A 15,154-nucleotide genomic window follows, 5' to 3' on the forward strand; every position below is an offset into this window, starting at 1 on the left:
GTCATGAGGTTCAATATTGATTGTTTCTTGAATCCAAAACTGCCAGGATGCTGGCCTTACCTTTAATGGCATAATTATCTTTTTGCATTGTGGATTATCATTTTCAGGAGCCAGAGATATAATTATTATTTGTCTAGCTTCTGAATTTGGTATCATTCTATTTACTGCTGAAACCAATCTTTGTAAGAAATCAATGAAGGTTTCTTTCAGGTCCTGTATGGCTTTAGTAAATGACTCAATTTTCTTTCCAACATATTCAATTTTGTCCAACTGTTTAAAGCTGTTATATGGAATACATTCAGGATGTGGTCGTCATATAAAAATTGTCTGTGTACCTTAGCATAATATCCCTCTCCAAGAAGTTGATCTTGGGAAGAGTTCCCTCCCTCTAGTAGTCCTACGTTGTTCAATGGTCTTAGGCTTTTACCAACTCCTCCATTGTAATTGAGGACCAGGCTCTGAAACTGCTATAACCAAGTCTCTGCAGTCTTGAGAGATAATTCTATTACAATTGGACCAAGAGTTTAACATCTGCTTCACAAATGGTGAATGCATGACACCTTCCTTGAATCTCCTTAAATCTATCATTTCCACAGGATTGAAATGAGCACTTAAACAACCTTGGGAATAACTGTCATTTGGTACTTTCCTTTATGGTACTTAATATATTAAGACTGGTTGTTTAAAAACCTTAGGCTGTTCTTTTCTAACCTTATAATGCAACACTGAAACTGGTTCTCCTTTAAATTCCTCCGTCTGTATTTGAATGTCTCTATGATCTGTTTTAATAAGTTTTTCTAAGGCCTGTATCTTGGAATTCATATCAACCAATGTTTTTAGATATAAACAAAGAATTTCAAGATGATAAGTAACATTGTCTCAATCCCAGTTAAGTTGATTAGCCCTTCATTTAAATGATTTAATTGTTCTGAAATTAAATAATGAATTGCATAATCATAAAGAGATTTAACTCTCCATCATAAATGTGCTTACCTTTTTTATTTTTTTCATTTTGTGTGTGTGTGTGTGTGTTTCCCATTTTTTAATATGGGAAAAAACTCTATCTTTTTAAAACTAATTCTTTCTGTGAACAATTCACAATTGTTTCACCAGTTCTACTGCTGATGACAATTCAGATGATGATGAAGGGTGAAATAGATTTCTGCTGCATAGAACAGTGGAAGTCCTAGCAGATTTAAAGGCAACTACCTAGTTGGGCAGCATCCCAAAAAGGAGGTCCAGGGAAAGCTCAGCACCCACCTAGAGAAAATAAAAAAAAAAAAAATCTAGCTAGCAGGGTAGTGACTTCAGCCATGTGTTGCTTCAGGCTTTGCCAGTGGCTAATAAGCCATAGGCATACAGATTTTTTCATGAATTCATGCCCTAAAGTAGGGTGCCCAATGTAGCACAAACAAAATATTATCACATCCAGTGAGACAGATGATTTCTTCTTGCCTCTAGTCAAGATGTAGGAATGTCAGCTCCATCTCTAGTACCGTGTCTGCCTGCTCACCACCATGCTGCATCAAGATAATGATTAAACCTCTGAAAATATGAGCTACCAAAAGTACATGATTTTCCTTTATAAGAATGTCCATGGTCATAGTGTCTCTGCACAGCTATAGAAACCCTAATTAAGACAGCTACCTGGAGAAATGTCTCTTCTGTGGGAACTGCAGCCCCCGAGTTGATATCCCTGCCCCCATTTGAGGTGCTTATCTGCAAGGAAAACATAATAAATTCCCTCTGCTCCTGGAGCAGAGAAGGAAGGAATTTTAAGTGCATGGTGACCAGTCCTTGATCTCTGCCAGGGTCAGGTTACAGTCCCTTCGCAGCCCCCTCCTCATTTGGTACCATGGTATAAAACCAGCCCAGCAGACAATAAAAAAAAAAAAAAGCTGTTCCACCTCAAGCTCGTGCTCTGTGTATTCATTCAACCTGGACACCCTCCGCCGAGACTCTTGGTTCCAGCCCGCGCTGGCGCGGCATCTGGAGGTCCCAACCGAGATCAGAAAGTGAGGTAAGTGGACTGGGTCGTCCTGTAAGCCGGCCAGGACGCATTGGGGAATTAATTAATTAATTAATTAATTAATTAAGAAATATGGGAAATATTACGAGTAAATCGGAGTTGAAGTTTCAGTTAAAGAGATTATTGAAAGAGCAGGGAACAGCTGTAAAAACTAAGACTTTAGAAGATTTTCTTAAAACTATAGAGACGTGGAGTCCCTCGTTCGTCACCAGTGGAGCCCTCAATATTTCTGAGTGGGAACAGGTCCGCGGGGATCTTCAGAAAACGTTGAGAAAGGAGGGGCCTGAGGTCCTGACAATGGCCACGTTCTCCCTTTGGAGACTGATCAGGGATGCTTTGCTTACAGAGAAAGTCCGGGTTAAGCAGGCTTTGGAAGCAACAAAAGAGGTGTTATCTGAGATTCAAGACAGTGAGACTAAGGCTTCCCTTTGTTCTGATATTGCCTCTGATGCGGAGGCCGAACCGCTTTCTCAGCCTGCTAAGGGGAAGCCAGGTAAGGTAGAGGAGAGAAAGGTTAAAAGAAAGCGAAAACCTCCAGACAAGAGGGAGGGAAGTGACTCCCGGGACGCAGTTTCCTCTGAGAGCTTAGGGGCTCGTCCCAAGCAAAATTCTTCGGCGCAAACACGCCTCTACCCTTCTTTGTCTGATTTTGAAGAGAGCTTGGGGGAATCAACAGGTTCAGAAGAAGAAGTTTTGGAGGGAGAAATCGCAGCGCTACAGCGAGAATTACGCAGGGCCCATTTAAAAGAAAAGACAAAGGGGACCTCTTGGGAGCAGGACAAGCCCCTTCCCTATCCTCTTTCTGACCAGTTCAGGACCTCTCCGGCCCCTCCCACTTGGTTGGGCTCTGAGGAGGCTCTACTAGGAGGAGGCTCCCTGCGGAGGCGTTAAGTGCTACCCAGTGATTGTCCCTGTTTTAAAAATTCCTGACCCTAACAATCCAGGACAGGGCTGCCAGTCCTTCGATTTGTTAAATGTATGTTGCAGCTTGTTTAGATCCACTTCGGCTTAAGTTTTCCTCCTTCCATAGTGTCCTTTATATGAATGATATACTTCTGGCAGCACCAACTAAAGAGGAAAGTTTATTAATGTTTGCAGAGTTACAGACCCTTCTAGAGGGACATGGGTTCATTTTGGCACCAGAGAAGGTGCAGATGCAGCCCCCCTATTCCTATCTGGGCTTTCAAATCCAATCCATTGGGCTTCAGCCTCAGAGGCTGCAGCTGGATTGCTCACATTTGCAGACCCTCCATGACTGGCAGAAATTATTGGGAGATGTTCAGTGGATCCGTTCCTCCCTTTCCATTCCTACGGGAACTCTTAAGCCCCTGTATGACATGCTGCCTGGGGACCCTTCCCCTGCCTCCCCCAGGATCATGACTCCAGAGGCAAAAGAAGCCCTAAATGCCTTGCTTGATGCTCTTGAGCGAGCACATCTCCGCCGCCTTGATTATGCCCACCCTTTTTATTTCATGGTCTTTTCTTCACAATTTTCTCCTACTGGAGTTTTTTGGCAAAGGGGACCAATTTATTGGCTGCATTTACCCGCTTCCCCTAAGAAGGTGGTGACTCCATATTATGAAATGGTGCTACAGCTCCTATGGAAGGCATATGATTTTAGTTTACAAGTTTTTGGCAGAATTCCAAATAAATTTCTAATCCCTTATCAAAAAGAGGAAATAACAAGGCTACAGAGGGTTCAAGATGGATGGACCTTGTTCATCGCCACCACTGGAGCCATTTTTGATAACCATTATCCTGATTCCCGTTTAATTTCCTTTTTTAAGAATCATCCTATTATTTTTCCAAGAATTATTAAAACTTCCCCCCTTAAGGGAGTGCGCTCAGTATTCACTGATGGTTCTTCCAAGGGCTATGCAGTGGTAGTCTCTGATTCAATTAAAGAAAAGCAGCCCCTAGGTCCAATTTCTGCCCAAGCTGCAGAACTCACGGCCTGTCTTATGGCCTTTTCTCTTTTCAAGGATCAACCCTTCAACTTGTATACTGATAGTATATATGTGGCAAGGATTGTTGGGCCATTGGAAACCTCACCATACATATTATCTACCTCTCAGGTTTCCCACCTTTTGGTTCAGCTGCAAAGTCTTATATGTCAAAGAGTGTTTCCTGCCTTTGTTGGCCACATTCGGGCCCATACTGATCTGCCAGGGCCCTTGGCAGAGGGAAATAAGCTTGCTGATTCCTTCACCCGCCCAATGGCATTGTTCCTTTCTCAGGAACAACGAGCCCGTCATCTTCATGAAAAGTATCATTTAAATGCCTCTTCTCTAAAGTTTCACTCTGGCTGTTCTCTAGCCACGGCTACTCAAATCACGTCCCAATGTCCAGCTTGTGCTCCATTTCATAATGCCCCCAACGAAGGTGTTAATCCTCGAGGCCTCCGTCCTAACCACCTTTGGCAGATGGATGTTACCCATTTGTCCCAAGCTGGCAGACTTAAATTTTTACATGTCTCTGTAGATACTTATTCCAAGGTAATTTATGCCTCCCTACATTCAGGGGAAAAGATTAAGGACGTTATTGCCCATTGCCTACAGGCTTTTGCCTATATGGGCATCCCAGACTTTCTCAAAACAGACAATGGACCGGCTTATACCAGCCAACGGTTTGCAAAATTTTGCCAAGAACGACAAATTACACATACCTTTGGAATTCCACATAATCCTACAGGACAGGCCATAGTGGAGCGCACACATGCTACCCTTAAACAGTTCTTTTGTAAAATAAAGAAGGGGGAGTATATCACCTCCCCAAATACCCAATTATCTACAATTTTATACATTTTAAATTTTCTAACAGTAGATAAACAAGGTCTATCAGCAATGGAAAGACATTGGCAGAAACCCTCCCAATCTCTGGGCTGGGTTATATGGAAGGATAGTATCACAGGACAATGGCAATCACCCACACCTATGCTGGCTAGGGTGAGGGGAGCCATTTGTGTCTTCCCTCCAGGAACCAAAAAACCCATCTGGGTGCCAGAGCGGAATGTTCGGCCAGTGGAGTCGGGCCCTACTAGCCCTGATAATATGGGTTCAAGTGAAGAACATCGAGGGAGGCCTGAGATGGGCACTGGTGAGGAATCCACCCATACTGATGCCGGTAAGTAAAATAAGCTCTGTTTTTCCATCCTTTTACTCCACCAATTATACCTTGGGAGTTCCTGCAGCAAATACAGCATTAGAAAGATCCTCACTGGGTAATTTAACGTTTGATATATCCCATGCCCTCTGCTTCCGGAGGATTAACAATATTTCAGCGATGCCTAGTGCCTCCCTTTCTGGACCATGTGTGGTCCTTAGTAATTATTCTCTGGGAGACTTCTCTTCTAATTCGTCTGGACATCCCTGTTTTGGATTGAGAGATATCTTTTACCCAATAAATTTTAAAAGAAATGTTTCTGGACTCCCTACCCCTCCGAGACCAGCTCCCTTATGTTGGAAGACGCCACAATCCTTCAAATTATATTTACCATTGCCTTGGGGAAATTGTGCTCCTAAGGAACCATGGAAATTGGAGGGAGATAAATATTTATGGTGGTTTGGTCACAGACCTACCTTTAAAAACTCCTTGGGAGGGGCCTTTGATTATTCCTATAGAAATCCAAATATGGCAGGAGTTTCACCTACGTTTGCAGGCATGTTTCTCTGTGGCCCTCGTGCATGTACAGATATTAGACCTTTAGCCCTTCAAAGGGGCTTGGCCTTCAATGCTACAGCCCGATGGAACACATCGGACATCTTTGAAACCTCCCTCCAGATTAATTATGCATCGGGAATGAATTTCTCTATTGTCAGCCTAGCTTGTGTTCTACCTCCTTTTATGTTTGTTTCCTTTAATGGATCGGTCGGGGAGGATGGTGTCCTTAATTGTTCTTCCAGCTCCTGCTTTTTGAGCAACTGCTGGTCCCCGACGGATGAGTCCGTGCTGATGGTGAGGATTCCTGCCCTGGTTCCCCTGGTGGTAGAAGACCCACATGATGGACGAGAGCTTATCTTGTATAGAGAAAGAAGAGACTTTGGGATCACCGCCGCAGTCATCACAGCTATCGCCATATCAGCCACAGCCGCCACTGTTGCAGGAATCACCGTGTCCCAGAGTGCAGCTACTGCAGAGACTGTTAATACTCTTGCTGCCCGTGTTACCCAGGCCTTAGAAACTCAAAATACCATTAACTCACATATTCAATTGGGGATGTTAAATTTAAACCAGCAAACGGCCTTATTACAGGAACAGATTAATGTGTTGTGGATGGTGCAACAAGCCTCTTGTTCTCATTTTTATCATTCTGCCTGTGTAACCCTTATGGAAGTGAAAAATATGTCCTTTGAGGTGCAACGCCTTAATGCTTATCTTAGGGGGCCTTGGAATGATTCCTTTGTAAACTTTACCCACTCTTTGGTACATCAAATTATTGCAATTAATGAAACTCGTGTTAAACCTGTATCTGCTGAAGGATGGTGGAATACCATGGCCCAGATTGGGGGTTGGGCACAGCGATGGGGAGGTGCCTTATCCCTGGGGATCTTGGGACTAATAGGGGTGGCAGTAGGTCTGCTCCTCTTAAAACGAGTCTTAAACATCTTCACCCTGACTGAGCTTGTCCACCGTCAGGTGTTACTCAGTCTGACGCATGACTCTCCTGGAAGTCATGAAGTGTGGCTACAGATGCTGAAAAAATGAGGGTCTCCAAGGACGGGCAACCTGTGGGGAGACCCCCCACCTAAGACAGGGCATCGGGGGCCCTATGACGGGTAAGGGAAGGTACTTCTCTCGCAGGACCTAAGACAGGACCCCTCATTATAAAATAAAATAGGGGGAATTGTGGGAACTGCAGCCCCCGAGTTGATATCCCTGCCCCCATTTGAGGTGCTTATCTTCAAGGAAAACATAATAAATTCCCTCTGCTCCTGGAGCGGGGAAGGAAGGAATTTTAAGTGCATGGTGACCAGTCCTTGATCCCTGCCAGGGTCAGGTTACAGTCCCTTCGCAGCCCCCTCCTCATTTGGTGCCATGGTATAAAACCAGCCCAGCAGACAATAAAAAAAAAGCTGTTCCACCTCAAGCTCGTGCTCTGTGTATTCATTCAACCTGGACACCCTCCGCCGAGACTCTTGGTTCCAGCCCGCGCTGGCGCGGCACTCTTCCCCTTCTCTTGTGGTAGGGTAGGAGAAGGGAAGTGGAGAACTGGAGTTGGTATGTAAAAAGAAAAATAATTTTTTTAAATAAAAACAATAAAAAAGAGAATACATACATGCAATAACATATACTAAAATTACAACTATAAAAATACTGTATATAACATTTATACAATGGAGTACTACTCAACAGTAAAAAATATGGCATCTTGAAATTTGCATGCAAATGGATAGGACTAAAAAAAATGAGTAAAGTAACCCAGGCCCAGAAAGAAAAACATGGTATGTACCCACTCATAAGTGGACATTAGACATAAAGGAAAGGATAACCAGCTTATACTCCACAATCCCGAAGAAACTAGGTAATGAGGAAAACCCTAGGAGAGACATACATGGATCCCCATGGGATGGGGAAACAGACAAGACCTCCTGAGAAAATTAGGAAAGGGAGAGAAAGGAGGGTGGAAGAGGATGTAGGGAAGAAGGGGAGAGAGGAGAAGAACATATGGAAATGGGATGCTCAAAAGGAGGAAAGACAGTGAGGGAAAGAAAAGAAAGATATCTTGACTGAGGGAGCTATTAAGGATTATCCAGAAACATATCACTAGGGAAATTCCCAGGAATCCTCAAGGATGACCCAGCTAAGACTCTAAGCAACAATGGAGAGGATGCCTAAATTGGCCTTCACCTGGAATCAGACTGATGACTACCTTAACTGACATCAAAGAAACTTCAACCAGCAACTGATGGAATCAACAATTAGAGTGAAGCATTGGGCCTAGCTACATGAGAACAGCTCAAGAGAGGGAGGAGAGCTGATATGAGCAACGGGGTCAAGAACACGATGGTGATACCCATGGAAATAGCTGACCTGAGTTAGTGAGAGCTCACTGACTCTGAACTGATAGTGGGCAAACCTGCATTGAAACACATTAGGCCCAGCACATGTGGGAGACAGTTGTGAGGCTTGGACAGCCTGTGGGGGCCACTGGCAGTTTGACCAGGATTTATCCCTAGTGTTTGAACTGTCATCTTGGAGGACATTCTTTTAGTAGGGATACCTTGCTCAGCCTAAATATGGAGAGACTGCCTTGATCTTCCCTCAAAGCTAAGTGTGAGACTTTGTTGACTCCCCATGGGAAACTTTACTCTTCTGAGTAGTGGATGGGGAGGTGGGGTAAGGAAAAAGTGGAGGAAGAAGGAGGGGAGGAAGTGAATATGGAGATACCTATGTAAAATTAGAAAAGATTGGTTGTGGGAGGTCCTTCCGCCCCTCCAACCAATAGCTGCTGAGATACCAGCCCATTGGGGCGTGGTTTCTCTCCCTTTAAAAAATCGGCTACTTCCTCCGCTCGCTCTCTTCACTTCCTGCTCGCCGGAGACTAGACTCCCTTCCTGGTTGTGCAGATGGCTGTTGTCTGGGATGGTGATCTGTAAGCTTTTTCCCCTTTAAATAAATAATACCCTATTAATCATAACTCCAAACTGGTGTGGCATTGTTCATGACTTACGCCTTCAAAGATTGTATTATAAAAATTCTTAATAAAATAAATAAATAAGAAAGCTACCTAGGACAGCTATGTTATTTCATAATTTTGTTATATAGTGTGGGGTGGTGATGTGGATCAAGGGTAAAGACAAGAGCTGCCAAACTTAAGGACTTATCTGTCCCTGGGAATCACATGGTGAAAGTCAAAAAACAACTCCTCAACATTGTTTTCTGACTTCCACATGCACCATGGCATGACTCTCCAATAATCAAGTAAATGTACTTTGAAGAAAATATACCAAGTGATTGGTGTTGTCTGACTTTCTATGGTGGATTATTTATATTTGTTAATTACCAAGAGATCCCTTGTCTCAGTTAATGGTCTAGAGCTTTAACTCATGAACCCAATTCATCCTGGACAAATGACCTTCTGGATACACTCATTTCCTCTGCACTTGCTGCCTTGATATTAGTTGAGTTCAAGCAGAATAGAGAAGTAGAACAAATGTTTACTTTCTTCAGTGATTTTCAAACTTTGCCTCCTGACTACACGATGGACTTGTGAAATAAAGACAAGCTTTAACAGAAAACTCAACTGAGAGACCTTCTGTTAAAATGATGGGTCAGTTTTGAAAAGTTTCTGGGTGGGAGAGATCCAGAGAAATAAGCTGGATGTATTAATGGTGAAAGTGTCAAATAGTGCATTTGAGTCCAACTTTTTTTAAAGATTGTAACATGAAAGAGATTTATCAGATAAAATGGAGTTTCCAACACACTGAAATATAAACCTGTAAGTCACCATAAATGCAACACCCAATAGTAAAAACCACAACATCAAATTCCCACTGTTCTGTAACTGCCATGATCTGATTTCACATGCTTTTGAGAGCTGGCTAATATGGCCTGCTGGATACAGAGCACACTGGGGCTTTGAAGTAACATTCATCTGACAGGCTTGTGGCATTGGTGGCTCAAATCAAGAAGCAAAGCAGGTCTCATCACTTCAAACAGTGTATTGAACAAACATCCTTTAAATATCAAAGTGAGAAATAAGAAAGCAACATAATCACACCATCAGAAAGATGGTAGGAAGCAAGGACAGCTGTGTAAAGCTTGCAACTGAAAGGTGGCTTGCCAGATTTATTTTTTTCGCTTCTTGGGTAGTGGCCACCAGAACAATAAGATGTGAGGCTCTGGTTCATGGATCATATAATGGACCCATCCCTGACTCTTTGAACACCAAGATTTCTCCATTCAGATTCAGACATCAAATGGGTTTTAGGGACCAGCTTGACTATCATTTTGTGTGAAGTAACCCAGACTCAGAAAGACAATTATCATATGTACTTACTCTTATGTGGTTTTTAAACATAAAGCAAAGAAAATCAGCATAGAAATCACAATCCCAGAGAACCTAGACAACAATGAGGACCCTAAGAAAGACATACCTGGATCTAATCTACACGCGAAGTAGAAAAAGATAAGATCTCCTGAGTAAATCGAGAGCATGGAGATCATGGGAGAGGGTTGAAAGGGAAGAGAGAGGCAGGGAGGGGAGCAGAGAAAAATGTAAATCTCAATAAAAATAAATTTAAAAAAGGAAAAGAAAAAATACTATATTGAAAAAGGTGTCAATAAGTTATGTGCCTTTTAGTGGTCCCACAACTTTTTAACACTGGGACCCTGGAAGCCAGGCTCGCTATACATGGACTCCTGGAGGAACAAACCACAACCAAACCACAGCATTCTGCACTTGACCCTCATAGTTCATGTCACTGTCAGAACATGAATGTGCTCATTTCATGCCAATAGTGCCAAAGTCTTGTGTCGTTCCAACATCACTCAGAAGTCTAAGTTCAAAGTCTCCGCTGAGACTCAGGACAAACAACGTGGAAGTCAGTCTGAGAACTGAAAAACAAGTTGTGGCATACTTTCAGGTACACTGCAAGGGGAGAAAAAACCTACCAAGGCAAGCATTAAGTCCTAAATCACCAAGAATAATGATCTGTGCACACTACAGCAGGGTCACAAGACCTTAGACATCTCTGTTTCAGTGACATGGCTTGTGAGAGGCTACACAGTTGTCTACTTGATTGAGCTGGCTTCCTACACTGACTGCAGCCTTCCTAAGTAGGTATGTCATACTTTCAGTTGCTCTGCCTCTTCTTCTTCTTCTTTTTTTTTTTTTTTTTTTTTTTTTTTTTTTTTTTTTTTTTTTTTTTTTTTTTTTTNGCTGGTCTCGAACTCACAGAGATCCGCCTGCCTCTGCCTCTCGAGTGCTGGGATTAAAGGCATGTGCCACCATCGCCCAGCGCTCTGCCTCTTCTTAACTATGACTCTCAGCTTCATTTTTATACCTCTTCCCATTTAATGGCATTCTTTAGGGGCCTTAATACCACTGCCGACATCTCTCTGACCTCTCAAACTTTCTTTGAAAATGTTGTTGGAAGACCCCATGACTCCATCACTCTTGCATTCTGTGAGTCTAAAAGATCAAACACCATGTGGATGCATCTACCCTCTGTATCAACTATGCTTAAGCCAATATGAACCATGGTTGCTGCTGAGGATTCATCAGCTGGGAAGCAGGGAGATGAATCTCAGCATGTCCCTTGGATAAGACAAGAGGCAGAGCTCAGGAATACCCAGGGATGGCCTCTTATTAGGCTCTACCTCTTTCAAGGTCTCACTATCTCTTAATATCATCAGATTTGGGGCCAATCTTCCAATATACTAACTCACATGAGACGAAGTACAACCAATACACAGCATCATTAGTTTCAATGTATAATACGTATTCCTAACAAACCCTCAAAAAGCTGTAAGTGTACATGAAAACAATGATCATCGTTTCACAAAAAGAGGATTGGCAATTCAGAGACTTGAAAGCAATACAGTTTGATTGACAAACTCTCCCAGAATGACACGAATACTGGACTGAGCACAGAGAATGGTTTCTAAACCCCAGCACATTCACCTTTCTTTCTCTTTCTCTCTATCTTTATCCCTCTTTCTTTTTCCCTCTCTCGATTTTTTGAGCCAATTCTCAATGTATAGCCATTGTTGTAAGGGATCATGCTATGTATACTAGGTTGTCCTTGAAATCACACAGATCCACCTGCCTCTGCCTCCCGAGTGCTGAAATTATAGATGCGTGCTACCAAACCTAGGCTTTCTTCCCTTTCTTAAAGAGTGATCTGAAGGGTACAATATTTTCTTTTCTTTATTTTTTTAATCTATCTATTTACTTATGGCACGTGCTTTCTATTTATTTATTTTATGTTCACTGGTGCGAGACTATCTTCCAGATCCCCTGGAAGTGGAGTTACAAGACAGATGTAAACAACCATGTGGGTAAAGGGAATTGGACCCAGGTCCTCTGGAAGAGCAGTCAGTTCTCTTAGCCACTGAGCCATCTCTACAGTCTTAGGCAGGCACAATCTTATGAGTCTTCTCAATATTACATTTCCTTCTGTCTATCTTTGTCTTTTTCCCAATAAAGGTTGAATGTGGGTTCATCTATATTTTTACTGACTGTTTATTTATGATTTTTCAGGTACCAATCAATAAAGATGAACCACAGTCATCTCTGTCTGTCTCTGGAATGTCTTACTATTGCTCCATTAAATAGACAGACATGGTAGTTGTTCCATATATTTAATGAATTAACTTTTGTACCCAGTCATGAAGCAGGTGGGCAGGCAGTGTGGTGGTGGTGCTGCTGATTCTCAGTTCCTTTTTCTTTTTACTCAGTCTAGAACCACAACCAATGGGATAGTGCTGCACGTCATTGGAGTGAGTCTTCCACCTCAACCACCCCATCTGGAGCTGTGCTTGATGGCACATGCTTTCAATCAAAACATCTGGGAGACAGAAACGGGAATATCTATGAGTTTGCAAAGATCTGTAAATCAGCCTGGTCTACAGAGTGATTTCCCAAACAGCCATGGTTACATAGGGAAACCCTGTCTCCAAAACAAATAAACAAACCAAAGCAAAAAGCCATCTGGAAACAATCTTTCGGAGATGCCCAAGGTTTTATTAGTTTTTTTGTTGTTGTTGTTCCATGGTGATCTAAGCCCCATGAAGCTGTCAATAAAGATGAACCATCACTCTCCTCTTCTCTCCGATGTTTCTCACTCCTTTTTTACCGGCCTCCTTCACTGTCAAATGCTTGATTTTATGCTCTGTTAATTTTACCTCTGTCCATTGGAGAAATTGTCTCAGCCATCTATGCTAACAAGTACCATGCAAGGATCTCTCGTGTCTGTACCTCTGTTGCTAGAAGACACAAGAAGCAGGGATTCACCATCATTTTCAAATACATAACAAATTTGAGGGTAAACTGGACTACACTAGACCTTGTCTTCAAAAACAATAACAAACAAACAAGGCTTGGTACTCTGGTACCTGTAGAAGCTACTGTTGTGTTGAGGGCTCTACCCAGCCCGTCTCAGCCTCCTATCGAATACCCAGGATCAGATTTTTAATGCCAATAGCACAAAACTCACAGATTGGGAGCTGGGGAAAAAACTCTTTAGGTAAAGTGCTTGCCTTGCATGAGTGAGTTAGATAGCTGAAATCCACCATTAAAAATGAGCTAGGTGACTGACTCAGTCAGGATTTCTATTGCTGCAATGAAGCACAGTGACCAAAGATCAAGTTGGGAAGGAATGGTCTTATCTGGCTTACACTTCTGCACTATAGTCCTTCATTGAAGAATGCCAGAGAAGAAACTTAAACAGGGCAAGAATCTGGAGTCAGAAACTGATGAAGACCCTGACATCAGCAGCACAATGCCACACCTAAGTCTCAAGGACATTGAGGAAGAGAAGACAGTAATATTGTGTAAAGAGTCAGAGGACCAGGAAGTCTACTGTGAGATGGTGTCTCCTAGAAATGCTAGGAAGTAACACCCATGAAATGACAATATTTTTACCTTAACAAGATCTGAACATTGACCTCATCTATAGACATGCTAATACGGACAGGGGAATCTCACAAGACCTCACCCCTAGATGATAACCAATAGGGAAGTAATAACTGCTGAGAGAGGGAGAATTAATCTTCTCTAGGGATGAATCCCTTAATTGGATGTATGGTACCAAGTGATCAGCCCTGCAAACATGCAAACGAGCCATATTAAATGGACTCAGCATGTTGTTTTTATATATTTATGTTTGTATATGTGTAACAATAATAATTAAAAAGAGACCATGATATTGAGATGGAGTGGAGGAATGGAAGGAATTAGAGGGAAGAGACAAAGGATGATGATGCATTTTTTATTAAAAATTGCAAATAAAAAAGATGGAGACTGTGAGCTTTGCAGCCACATGATCACTTGGATTCTTGTTGCATTGGGGATTAATTATTTAACCTGAGATGAATCTTTTATCATTTGGAACATACTTTGTTCACCTGTGATAGAGCAATCCTCATAGGTTTGAGAAGTGGACAATATTAGTTAATGTGGGCAAAGTACTTAGAACAGTAAACTTTAGATATCATTGTCTGATGTAAGATTTGTTGATATAGGTCAGCGAGGTCCCTGGCCAGCAAGGGGCCCTGATCCTGTTCCAGAAGATCCATCAGAGGAGTGAGTGTGTTCTTGACCTGAAATAGGAGCCTGGAAACAGAGCACAGACATTCCTGACCCCCTTAACTCCCTGATCATTCTGCAGGGGATGCTCCCCTATGCTAAGGCCTCTCTCTTACAAACCCATCCCAGCTTGCACCCAAGAACCCCCTCCCTTCTTCCTCCCTTCCTCGAGGCCATAAGATCTACCAGCTCAGCCTGTTTGGGTGATGGGACAGGGTGGTGAGTGCAACCAGGTGGGCAGGAGTTCCTTTGTTTCAAAAGCCTGCCAGCAGCAAGGTGGGTCTTTTGTCAACGAAGTCCCTGGCCAGCAAGGGATCCTGATCCTGTACCAGAAGATCCATCAGAGAGCATTTGAAGGAAGAGATGGGCAGGCGCCAAGGCAAGAATTCCTCCATCAACCTGAAAAACAACATGAAAACACCAGAAGCCAACGATCTTACAAAAGAAGGATTTGAACACCCTAATCCAGAAGGAGTGAAAAAAATTGACATTATGAAAGTGATAGAGTCCCTTAAACAGGATGTGAAAAACTCCCTTATAGAAATGGAAGAGAAATAAAAGAAAAAGTTTGAAGAAATGAGTAAATCCGTAAATAATAACCAAAAAAAAAAAAAACAAGAAAAAACAATAAAATAGGTAATGGAAACAGTTCAAGAATTGAAAACTGAAATGGAGGCAAGGAAGAAAACACAAATTGAGGGCCAGCTAGATATGGAAAATCTAGGTGAAGGAACAGAGACTACAGAAACAAGCATAACTAATAGAATACAAGAGATAGAGGAAAGAATTTCAGATGCTGAAGACACCATAGAGAAAATAATCGCACTGACCAAAGAAAACAGCAAATCCAACAATTTTTTTTTTTTTTTTTTTTT

At 42.3% G+C, this 15,154-nt stretch overlaps 1 pseudogene; it reads right to left on the reverse strand.

Moving 5' to 3' along the window:
- Nucleotides 1–9,817: 9,817 nt before the first annotated feature.
- Nucleotides 9,818–9,978, reverse strand: LOC126495328 (cyclin-dependent kinases regulatory subunit 1-like; annotated as a pseudogene).
- Nucleotides 9,979–15,154: the final 5,176 nt, after the last annotated feature.

This window comes from Alexandromys fortis, unplaced genomic scaffold (assembly GCF_014885135.2).
Source record: "Alexandromys fortis isolate MF-2015 unplaced genomic scaffold, M_Fortis_MF-2015_v1.1 scaffold_438, whole genome shotgun sequence".
Lineage (NCBI taxonomy): Eukaryota > Metazoa > Chordata > Mammalia > Rodentia > Cricetidae > Alexandromys > Alexandromys fortis.